This window comes from Larus michahellis, chromosome Z (assembly GCF_964199755.1).
Source record: "Larus michahellis chromosome Z, bLarMic1.1, whole genome shotgun sequence".
Lineage (NCBI taxonomy): Eukaryota > Metazoa > Chordata > Aves > Charadriiformes > Laridae > Larus > Larus michahellis.
Window position 1 is genome coordinate 85,594,564 of NC_133930.1, and position 12,491 is coordinate 85,607,054.

The 12,491-nt window shown below is 43.8% G+C and overlaps 1 protein-coding gene across 6 annotated transcripts in view; it reads right to left on the reverse strand.

Moving 5' to 3' along the window:
- ARB2A (ARB2 cotranscriptional regulator A) overlaps positions 1-12,491 on the reverse strand; it is a 273,033-nt gene that overhangs the window by 114,372 nt on the left and 146,170 nt on the right. The window lies entirely within an intron of this gene.

Sequence of the window (12,491 nt, forward strand, 5' to 3'; positions counted from 1 at the left end):
TGTAACTACAAATCCTCCTGTTCTCGGGTGATGAGATGCTCTGTGGCTCCCCTGCCCCACCAGGATCCCACACCTCCCGCACAACACCTGCCGGCGCGTCCCGGGCTGTCCTATGCCAGAAGCAGCCCATCAGTCAAGGTCACGTCGTTTCCTAAAATTTGCATCCCTCCACCAGCAACTTCACACCCCTAGGTGACCCAGACGCAGACCACAAAAGCCACAGTTCCCTGGGGAAAATAAAGCACCAACCAGCAAAAGCCACTGGCAATCAGAAGATGCTAATCACGTTGTGTGAATTACGGTAACTTTACCAAGAACACTGAAGCGATTCAGGTCTTAATCCCATTCTGAAACTCAGTTTTGGGAATTTAAGCTCTTACGAGTGTCTAAAATCAATGGGAAGACAGACAACTAAATAACGTGGTGGATTTAGGCTTTTACTTCTGTTCTCATCCCCCATTTCCTAAATAGGAGTGAGATGGCTACAAATCTTTATGGATCTGGACCCAAAGCTTTTAAAACAATTATGTGCTTTTAAATTTTTTTCTCTAAGGTAGCAGCGATTAAAACATATTTATCAAATTTGCCAAAAAGCACTGAGGTATTCTTCTCAATCCTGGACAGTTTCTGCTCTTGATTGACTACGACAGAACATAGTTTTAACTAATTATGTATCAGCTATCGTATACCACCTCAGCGTGGGAAAGGGCTTATTGCCTTTCAACCGTGTTTTGAAATTTGAATGTAGAGATAGGTGAAGGAGGTAAAGACTCCTCCCTTTGTGAGGAAAGAGGGAAGTTTGTCAGAAAAGATTTCATAAAGAAAATATGATTGACAGACCAGTTATTAAGGTAAAGCTGAAGGACAACTTGAACTGGAGTTTCCTATGGAAAAGTGATGTACTCTAATTATGACACGTATGGAAAGGACACATTAAAACACCGTGAACAGTTTTTAAGCGATGATTTTATCTAAAAGATTTATAATTTTAAATACGCAGGAGATGGTTGCTTTTAAATAATAATGTTACCATTAATTCTCTTAACAACAATTTTTGTACAGGTACATAACCCTGCTTTAACGTTCTGACAAAAATAAGAGGGTGTTTCTGATTAATATTGCATTTTCAGGTGGTTTGTTTTTGTTATTCTACATGCTGCTGGGAAAATCACACAATTTTAGGGTTTCCACAAGAGTAGGACAGCAGCAAGAAGCTTCCGAAGGATTCCGTAACTCAGCCCCAAAAACCTTCCACCAACCAGAGCATAACCAGTGGTCTAGTAAACCGAATCATTAACCGCACAGCTTCACGGACCGGTACAACGAACTCAACGGGATTTTGTAAAAGCAAAAAGAAATGAGCTAGAACGAGTCAGATGCAGGCTGTAACTACAGTTTCCTTTGTTACTGGTGAAAAACGTGAGGATAAGCTGTGCTGCCGTACATACTCTGCTCAACCCTACACAAGGTAAGCAACACACGTCTGTGCGTTCGGAGGAGTCGCGCGTGTGTAGAAGAAAACTCTTTCTTCAGAGCATCTGCTTATTTTCTGTCCCGTTCCCGCCTGCCCCGTTACAAGCCCCTACTTCAGACAACTTCGATGGAGAATAAATGAGTGCCGTGCCCACGCAAGGAACATCTGTCCGCAGGAACGGGCATCACCGGCTCCAGAACACGGAGGGTCTCCTTAGGATTCCGAATCGCGGCGGGTCCAGGAGGACAGGGGGATTAACCTCCTCTGCCTGGCCTGGGCTGAATTATGAGGCTGGATACTGTGGTTTGGGTATGAAAGGTGACAGTTTTCAGTCAGCTGTTGCTTTTCATTGCTGCTAAATGCAATGCATTTATGCACCACCTTGTTAAATTATTTGATAAAGTCGGGGCCTCTTGGTCATGCTTTACATAATTATAGAATCACAGCATGGTTTGGTTTTGAAGGGACCTCAAAGCCCACCCAGTGCCACCCCCTGCCCTGGGCAGGGACACCTCCCACCAGCCCAGGTTGCTCCAAGCCCCGTCCAACCTGGCCTTGAACCCCTCCAGGGATGGGGCAGCCACAGCTTCTCTGGGCAACCTGGGCCACCCTCGTTATCTACACGACTGTACAGAAAGGAATGGAGAAACCAGGCTGTGTACCTCCAAAGGCAGCTGAGGCTGAACGCGTTCTCATTTGTGAAACAGACTGAGAGGGAAAGGTGAACGTAAATTTCCAGCTGCTGGAAGCTGGTCATCTGTAACCAGTAATTCTATGTGTAAATAAGGAGTCTGCTTTTTTCGGAGGTGTGGGAGTCATAGCTGTGGGTCTTCATCCCTCTGAAAATCTCCTCCTCCCCCCCCACTATGTGTAATTAGAAGTAAAAGAAAAAAAAAAAACCAACTAGAAATAATAGAAATAAAAGAAAAAAAATAGAAATAAAAGCAAAAAAGAATCGAGAACATGTTATGTGGAAGGGCCTCTGCGTGACGCTCAACCAACGCAAACTGACCCCAAACCAGGCAGCTGCCGGGATGTCCCTCCTGACCCTGCTCCTGCGCCCCAGCTCCGCGCAGCAGAGAAGGGACTCTGGGCGCCGAACCTCCACCCGCGCTCCCATCGTGGAAAACCCCGCCTGCGCTTTTGATGGAATACTATCGGTAAGATTTACCCTGTAATTCACTGATAAATGAAAAGACGTCCGTGCCTTTTTCCCAGTAACTACTGCATTTTAGTTCTTTTCACCGACAAAAAACAGAGCGAATGTACCTCGTTTGCCACCAGTGACGACCAACGCTGCGGAGACGATCGGATACTGAACGCCTGTCACACTTGCACGCAGCAAATCCCCCTGAAGATCGCCTCAGAGATAAAGGTGGGTAAAATCATTTAACACAAGTATTGCTGAGGAATTTTAGATTGCTGATGTTGTATTTATTCCCTTTCCTGGATGCTAGAGGAGGCACACTTTTCTGGAACCTGCTATAAAAGGGGCATCCATAAAAGTCATACAGAATATAAGCAGCCAGATATTAGGTTCTGATTCAATTAATGACATAGGGATAATCAAAAAGACGCTCTTGCCACATGGACATACTCCTTTTGAATCAGAAATGATCATCAACAGTTTGAAAAGAGAAGGAAATTTTATTTCACCTGGAAGATATGAGTGTTCACAAATTCTGGTTTAAAAAACAGATTCCTTCTTCTAGTGATAAAAGACTTTGGTTTTTTTTTCAGTATTTTGTAAACACTCTGTCTTAACTATGTATAAAAATGTCTCACTTTCTAAACCAAAATAGTAATTGCTCAAAAAATGATCATAAACGGTTAATACAGAGCTTTTCGTTTTAATACTGAGTTTAATCAAATAGTTTAATAGTACAGTCTATGAAAACAATATTACAATGATTAATAAATTCATGTTTCTCATATATATGAAGCCATTCAATATCCCAGGACCAGAACCTCTCCCACGGCTGCCTGAAGCAGTCGCCCGCGGCAGGGAAGAGGTTGCCGGTGGCCGATTCCCTCGGCCTCGGCTCACGTCCCGGCGTGGGCTGGGGACGTCCTGGGCATCCTGGGCTCAGTTTTGGGGGGATCTGACCCCAAGAATGGTAGCCTGTGATGACATCATTTCGGGGCTGATGCAACGTCAGCAGAAACTCACTTGTATAAAACGCTGCTCCTTCTCTCATTTCAAAAGAGTTTTGCTTTGAGAAAACCAGCCGGCAGGTTCAAAATTCTCTCTGCAACAGTTTTTAAGTCCCTGAAAACCCAAAAAGACTGTGGGTAAATTCTCAGGCCATCCATCGCGCAAAAAAGTGGAGGAAGCGACCACGGATTTTGGTCTGTCATTTTTTCCAATATGGCTAGCGCTAGGAGTTGAGAGGTATATAACATTTTAATGGCTGGAGCCATTAGGAATACACCGATAAGCAGCGCGCACGCAGTGAATACGGTGTTACGTTCTGTTGCATTCAAAAAACAGGTTGAATTTACTAATGTAATATCACAGTCATTAATTGTTAAATACCAAGCTGAAGTGATGCAGCAACCGAAGCCTTATCAACTATGCCAGATTCTAACACCTAGACATTGCAAGGTCTGCGGTTATGATGGACTACCTGAGTTGATAACACATGGAATTATCTAAACAACATTTGCATATTTGTGTAATTATTTCCTAAGGTTAATTAGCTCCTGCAAAGCAGCTTGCCCTTTGAGACTGCTTACTGTGACAGGTTCACATATTTCCTGTTTCAATGCCAAATTTTACTTTTTTTTTTTTTTGGTTTGTTTTCTTTTTTTAAAGTAACCTGTTGCTGGAAAGTTACAGACGGGGCACGATCCGGAGGCGTTGAACTACTACAGGCTTCGCTGTGGCAGAGCAGCTCAGACCCCGTCTTAAACTTCTCATTCGTCAAAACTCAAAAAAAATCAAATCAAGAAAATCAAATGAGTTTTAAGCTGCGGTGACAGCTCTCTCCTTTTGCTTCGTTGTTTTTTTTTTTTTTTAAATCAAGGTGTTGGAATCACTTTTTTTTTTTTTTTTTTTGCGACAAGTGAAAAGTGAAATGCATACAAATAGGGAAATATGCCATACAACTCAATAGCTTTTTAACAATTTAGTTGAAGGTGGTTTCTATAATTACCGCTTATCACAGCAAAACAACTTCTCCTTCTAGCTCGATGAGCTACTGTAAACAAGTACGGCACACGCCTTAAGTGTGGGAGAAGAGGAGCGCGCTGGCTGGGAGGCGGAGGAGGCTCCGGGCTCCTGTCTCCCACCCTTCCCTGGGGATGTTAGGTCCTTCCCCACCAGCAGGACCTTTGCCGCTGCCTACGGCTCGTCCCATTGCCTCAGTCAGCCTTGGGGCAGGCAAACCTTCCCCCCGCTGGCTCTTCCGAAAAATCGTTAAATTAAAAATAACATATAACGTAACAATATAAAAGTATAACTTAGAAAAGTAACTGTTTGTCACTAAAACAACGCAGGACAGAGCAGTGTTTTCAGTGGCAACTGGCTAACACTAGTATCTTCCATACAATGAGAGACACGTTTTCTGTACAAAAAACTTGCTCCTTTAAGAGAAAATCCTATGTTTGGAGGTCTGAGACAGACAGTGAAGGGACAGAGTTTCTTCCCTGCCGCTATACCATTCCTGATTATCATAACCTGACCCATATTTTGCAGAGATCTTTGGTAATGGACACAGTAAAAGTTACATGGATTTCACTGGAAACGTCCTTTGACTGGGAGGCAAGACTTTCAAAATCAAGTTTATCTACGTGCGTTCGTGTATATAGACACCAGAAGGCATGGGTGGCAAATGCTGAAGACAAATGAACGGGGAAGATTTTAATCCTTGCTACTGCCATGGGCAGGATTTGCGAAGCTCTGGCATAACTAAGTAACAAACAAATCTGGAGGAACTCTGCCGGAGTTAAAAAAAAGTCTTCAGTCCTTTGAAGGACCGAGATGAGAAGCGCCAGAGATGGGCGCTTGGGGTTTGCCACCACTGGGAATGCCCCTCGCAGTGCTGGTGTCCTCCTCTCCTCCTCCCACCACCACACTCCCTCCTTCTCCGGGCCTGCACTTACAATTCACTTCTCCTTACACATTTCCCGACCTTCCACAACCCTCCAATTAAAGTAAAAAAGGTGGCATCCCCCTCTTTTGCCCCTTCCACCCCACCACCTCCTGTGATGGCACGGCCCTTTTCCAGCAGCTGCCCTCTCTTTTCCCTCCCCAACAGCACCCTAACGAGCACTAAACGATGCTCATCACCTGCTGCCCTTCCCTCGCTCCCTTTGCAAATATTTGCCTTACACAAGACAAAAACTATTATTTATTTCATTATAATGGAAGATAATGAAACTGTAGGACGGTTTGTTATCACCAGAGCAGCTCCAAGACCTCAGTGCAGGACAAGGTCTAAGAGGGTTTGAGGGCAAGAAAGCTGGAAGAGAAGCTAAAACACCAGCCTGCATGTGATTTTTTTTCCTCAGACAGCAGTTATGGTATTACAACCAGGGAAGAGGAGGGAAGTAATGAAAAGATAGAAAACAAAACCAGGAAAAACGTGGAAGCAAAGATCTTGTACTCATATTTTTCTGCAGCAAGAGTACCTGGAGACAAGACTTTTAAAGTGTCTGGCTCTGGCCATTTAGCAAGTTTTGATCTTTAACGGAGAAATTCCAGTGTATTAGGAAGCATCCCATCTACCTGGAAATATTTTTTACTGTTTTAATCAGAGACTTGAGAGCAGTCTCGCACAGGTATTTCTGAAACGTTCCCACTCCAGCCAGAGAGGTGACGCCAGGAGGCGGCAGGACGTTTCAGACAGTAGGAATTGTATTTCTGCTCTTTTGACTTACTGAAGCGTCCGGCGCTGTTCTGTGTGCTATGTAAATGGAGATACACGGACAGGGAGATGCGCTGGCTCCTGCAGAACTCTAAAATACCTGGATTTTCAGGAAGGACGGTGATGAACTGCCTTCTGCACCAGGGTTGAGTCCAGCTGTAGGAAGCGAGACACAAGGAGCTGCAGAAGAGAGCGGATGAGGGTCCCCAGGGCAAGAGCATCTCGGCGGCAAAGCAGCCGTGACAGGGGGAGAAGACACAGGAGGAGAAGTGACGGTGGAGGCAAAATCGCAACACACCTTAGATCTGACAACGCGCATCTGAAACGCGGTTTAGCTGGTCTTGCTGGGAGCACTGGGCAGAAAGGACAGCGAGGACCGAGCAGGGGGAGCGGGAGCTGAGTGGATGGGAGGCGGCTTGAGAGAAAACCAGAGGGGAAGAGACGAAGTCATGGACAGGGGATGCTTCCGCCTTGAAAGCCTGAATGGAGGACACACGTCTTTCCTCCCTTCCTCCACGGGCGCTGTGCACGTCTCACCTGCGCGCTTTGCCGCACTAACACACCACCAACCGTCAGGATCTGATCAGCCCTGTGGGTGGCAGAGCAGGTCCCTGGCCACCGGCGTCCGGCGTAGCGCTGCGGCAGCACAGAGCGCTGAACCTGCGAAGGTTCGTCACTAGAATAATGTAAATGTGTTACCGGTGAGTTATTTTAATCAGCAATTGTGTTCATATACATTCAGAAAGAGTCACACTGTATTTTTCCTAACTTGTGAACTTGGCAGGGATTAAACCAAGAGCCTTTCGATGTAAAAATGCCGGTCTTTTACACTTATCTCGCAGGAGTAATTGGGGAAATAAAATGACTGTATTATCTTTCTAAGGGCAGCTTCTGAGATGGGGGCACGACATACACGCTGGCAGCAGCTGCTTGGGAGACAGAAGGAGAGAGCAGGTATCAGAATAGCTAAGTCTGGTCATTCCTGGAGCCGCAGATATAAATAGCATAGCCAAGGTTATTATTTGGCACATGCCTTCGGAAAGCAATATGGCAAAGTGACTGAAGGTTGCGTTTTTCATATTACAGATCTCAGACTTATTCCCAGGTCTATTTGAGGTGATTCTGTGCAATTTCTTGTGCCTATTTTATTTGTGAAGTGGGCCAGTGATGGAAGCGTTCCCAATATTGCTTATGAAGCCCTAGTAATAAAGATATTGTGTGCATACAGTCAGCGGCAGAAAGGAAGACCAGCAGTCCTACATATTGCAGTTAAATACACATCGTATTAAGTCAGAGAGCAGCCCCACACCCAAAACTCCTGACAATTTATCAGGAAAGCAGGCGATCTCGGCAGATCTGCTACAGGAATATGTATTACATGAAACGCGCAATATCTGGCATATCTAATAGCCACATAAAAAGATGTAAAACCAAAAGACTGAGACAGTATTTGAGCCGTCAGCATCAGTGCAAAGGGGATGAAGGGCTGGCCTGGGAGGAAGGGGGGATACCCACGCGTTGCTGCCGAGATTAGGTTTAAAATGACAGGATTTAGCCAATGCGGGACTGACAGTGCCTAGCCAGGTTTTTTACGTTCGCGTTTTGGCTGCTCCCTGGGGTGCCGGTGTCCCTGGCTCCCACCGCAATTACCATCCGAGACGGCCGCGGATCCTGTCCCACTTTCCCCAATTCAGATACAAGCTGGGCTTTCCCTGGTGGTGGCGGTCAGGAAATAAAATCCGGGGCTATGCTATATATATGTGTGAATGTAGGGAACTTGGATCCTCGCCCCCGCCACGGTGGGAGGGAGGGAGCTGCTTTTCCCCTTCATATCCATCTTTATTGCACACAAGAGAAAAAACAGAGCAACTCCAAGCCAGAAAAGAGTTTCTCCCAGCTAGGCCCTCAACTAATACAGTTCCTGGCCAATAACCCACGGCTCCTTCTGTATTGAAAAAAAACACAACCCCAAACCACTCTCTCCTCCTGTTTCCAAAGTGCTCCAACCACTTCTGCTCGGTGAGGAACAGGCTGACCCTGGAAACCAAAACCCTCTTTCCACTCTCCCGGCCACAGGACCTGCCTCCAAGCCCTCATTTTTCATATTTCAGCAGGCAAACAATGGCCTGGAATCACAGAGCGAAGTCGTCAGAGCCCACGGTTGCTCTCCACAGAGATGCCAATGGTCTCAGCTGCACCAACGCCTCGCTGACCTACCACTGTATTTCAGTCTTGGCACACGCTGGTCTTCCCAAGAGGCCTTCAAAAACAGGGAGATGTTGCAAGAAGACAGGAGCGTTTGTTAGAAGACCCACGTTACAGGTGAAATTTCTTAGATTTGCATCTCAACTGGACGTCAAGGCTGTTGAGTTTGGCTGCAGGTCCGTGCGAAAGCAACCGAAGCCAGCAGCAAACCTTACCTGCGGTGTGCGGTCCGCCACGGCTTCCCTGTTCCTTCAGCTTTTTATTAGGAAATGCAAGGCGCTTTGTAACTTGAAGGGATTTGCTGTTTATAAAGTAAAACCCAGAGCTCAGGCTAAATTAATTAAGTCTCGAAAGTTATTATAGCATCATCTCCCCGGTTAAAGAATCTGCTTGTCAGCCAGGGTAAGACAACTTTGTCAGGCTGTTGCTCCAGACTGGATTTTCCCGTTATTACTTCTGCTGGAGTCTGGCATGTCCTGTCATCACCACCCAACCGTCTTCTGGTACAGTGCAGGAAAGGAGGCCAAAAAGAAGAAAAACTCAGACAAAATCAGTTTCTCAGTGGCTTAATTATCATCCCCAGCAAAAGCCGGGGGGTTGGTATTTTAAATGAAAGGTTGTGTTGATTTTTTTTTCTAGTGTCCGGTTTCTGGAGAGTAAATAGTTAAAAGCCTTCCTTCAAAAGAGATCTTGCCCCTGGATATCTGTGGTATCCTTTTTCTTCATATTGTTCCCAAATTGACAGACGCAGTAGGAGTCACCTAACCTAATTATTTTATCATTAAAACAAGAATGTAAATAAACACAAATATGACATTTGTCTTTTTTAGTCTGGGGAAAAGAACATTGCTGACTCACCGAGAGGAAAGAGGTGCAGGAGAAGAGAATAGGAGGAAGGAGGGAAATGAATCAAAGGAAGTTTTACTTTAGAAAAAAATAACTAATTTCCCTTTTAGCTCTCTGACAGACTTTTTGATTTTTGCTTTTTCAGTATTTTTTCCCCTTTCCATATATACTTGCAGGGCTGCAGGTGAAGGAAGCCTGAATTTGAAGCAGCATCTTCTGGCAAACAGCCTGGAAATCCTGCACGGGGAAACTCATCAGACCAGAGCTGTGATTACAGCTCCGCAGCCCCGTCCCGTCCGCAGTGTCCTACCACGGCCATGGGCAAAGACCTCTGCAGCCCAAGCGAAGATCCCTCCGAGCATGGTATCTGCCAACCTCTGCGGCCGCACTGACATATTCTGATTTAAATAACAACTACAGCAGTTTGGCCAAAGAAACTCCAATTGGTAAAAATACCCAAAGGCTGGGGCAGTTGCATTTCAGTGCAACACTAGTGGTACGCATCCCTACACTTTACGCGCATCTTTTTTACTTCTCCTCATGCTTTTTTTCTTTCCAAACTACTTAATCTCAGGGACCGAGACTCTGCCCGCAACGTATTTCTGCCTAACGTAACGAACATCACCAAAGACGGCCTTTTGTGTGATTGAATTATGGGAACAAAAGAGCATTTCTAAAACAAACCATCAGGTTGTATCTTCACAGCTGTCCTCCCTACCAGACATGTTTCTGGCAATTAATAGATTAATTGTGGGGGCGAGTAAATAAAAATGAATACAATACTTTTACAAAAAGAATTATCTTCACAAGACACAAAGAGAGATCATGCCAGTTGTTTAAATGATTACACCCACTTTTCTAAACACTAAAAACAATTTCTTTTGAAACGAATGCATCCGAAACACTCAAAAACTCCTAATGGAAGTCATGAAGAAGTGTTATTTTTCTATTTCCTAAAGTACTTAAAGACTATTTTACTTTCCAGTTCTTTCAATCTGTTTATATGTTGTAATGAGAAACAGACATTTTTTTTAACCATGCTATTGCAAGAAAAATAGCATTTTGGCCAAGAAAAGTGCAGATTTCCCCACCACAGGAAACAATGAATCTAACAAACTTCAACACATTTAAGTAAAACAACAACTTTGTATTTTCATTAACAGCTATGGTTTCAGAACAAAGCTCAGCTGTAAAGTCTTTGCTACAGAGTTTGTATCTCTTACATGAGTTAAACTAAATAGAACAGCTTCGCCCTGTATTTTTCTTCTCGACGTCTCTGTCTCTGTTTATTACATACACTCAAGAGCAGTTATTTAAGTGAAAGAAAGATTTAACAGGCTCAAAGCTATTTGATTTCTCCTAATAAAGACAGCAAAGTGCTCAGTGCTTTAAGTAAACCGATCTACTATTTATTTAATGTACGGTTATAAAGATTTGCTGAAGTACCTTAATATGCAGCACGCTGTAATTAATTGTATTTGAAGTAACTGCCATTAGCTTATAAAATAATTATATAAACAGATGACAAACACAATCTGAAATTCAGATTTGCGTTTTCTGTTGGTTCTCGTTTCAATGATCTGAAAAGTTGAATGTCAAGCCGTTCGAGACTTAATTCTGCTGCTCAGTTTTGCCGTCCAGACCCACCGCCGTTACTTTTGTTTCGCAATAACGTAAGCTAGGAAACGGTCCTTAATCCCGATGAGTCGCTAAACAACCTCAGGACTCGCGCGTTTTACCTCTGGTTTGAGCCCTGAGACTCCCTCGCGTTGACCATTTTTTTAAAGCGGGCTCTTTTCCGCCCAGATTAGCGAGGGCGTTGGCGTTGCGGCAGTGGTGCATCGCTGCCGCCAAAGATCATCAGCCATTAGATCACTAGCAATTTTCCTCTAACACGGTGTCATTTTTTAACAACTCAAAACATCCAACTACATAACAGACAGCTTGGCTGTATTTTAAATTAGCACAAATGCTAAAGCCAGGAAATGTAATTCTCGGGATATCGGAACAAAAGGTTCAGAGAAAAAAGAATTCTTATATACCATAAGATTATCAGGACTAGACTGTCACACCGTGACCTTGCTGGCGTCTAGCTAATCTGACAATATTTGGCAGAGCATTGTTTCAAATCAATAACTAATTAACAAAGTACAAAAGAAGTTGTACTGTTTTTGAGGCTCCTTGTTAAAAATGGCTTTTGGTTGCACATGGGCAGAAAGGTCGCTTTTATGACATCTTCACGAGTCTTTCAACATCTTGCCACTGTCAGATTAAATTACTTTTAGCAATTAATTGTCATAAGTTAAAACAGAAGCACATTTGTTACAGCAGGTTGTCATAATGACATGGTGAGCAGTTGTTTTGATATGAATTTCTTCCACTGACCTTCTATCATATCTTAATTTTTTTGGTTGACCTAACTGGAAAATTGGGAGCAATCTTCTAACTCAGGCGGCACAGGCCAAACATTGGGGGTCTTATTGAGATTACAGACTGAACAATAACGGAACAGAAACTCCAGAGATAAACAAAAGAATAATATACATCTTCTATAGAATATGTAACCTATGATGTCTGTGCTGGTGGGTGGGATAATAAAAATAAACCCTCAAAAACCCACATGGACGTAGCTTTTGTTACTGTTATAAATGGTCCTTGATGCCATTTTAATCCTTTATTAGCCAACACCATTTGTTTGATGTGTTCTAAAACAAGGATTAAGTGGATTCAACATCTGCAACCCGCACCCATTCAAACTGTTACTTAGTTTTGGGAGCTTGCACTTTATTCTTCTTTAATTAAAAATAATTCTGCTCTTAGAATTATATTTATTATTAGAATTATGCTGCTCTTAGTTCCTTTTGTTGAACTTCTCTGCAACATGGTGCCCGCATATTGTCCGTCTTACGGATTAGTCCTCCAACATTTCTCGTCAAAGCTTGTACGAGTTTGCTATAGAACATTACATCAGGATGAAAACAGACAACAATCCTAACAAAAGCCCCCTGTATTTATTTGATAAATGCCAAATCCCCTTTTAGCTGTTTGCTGGGCTTTGACATGCCACCCCATTACCAAAGCCTCTCTGAAAACAAATC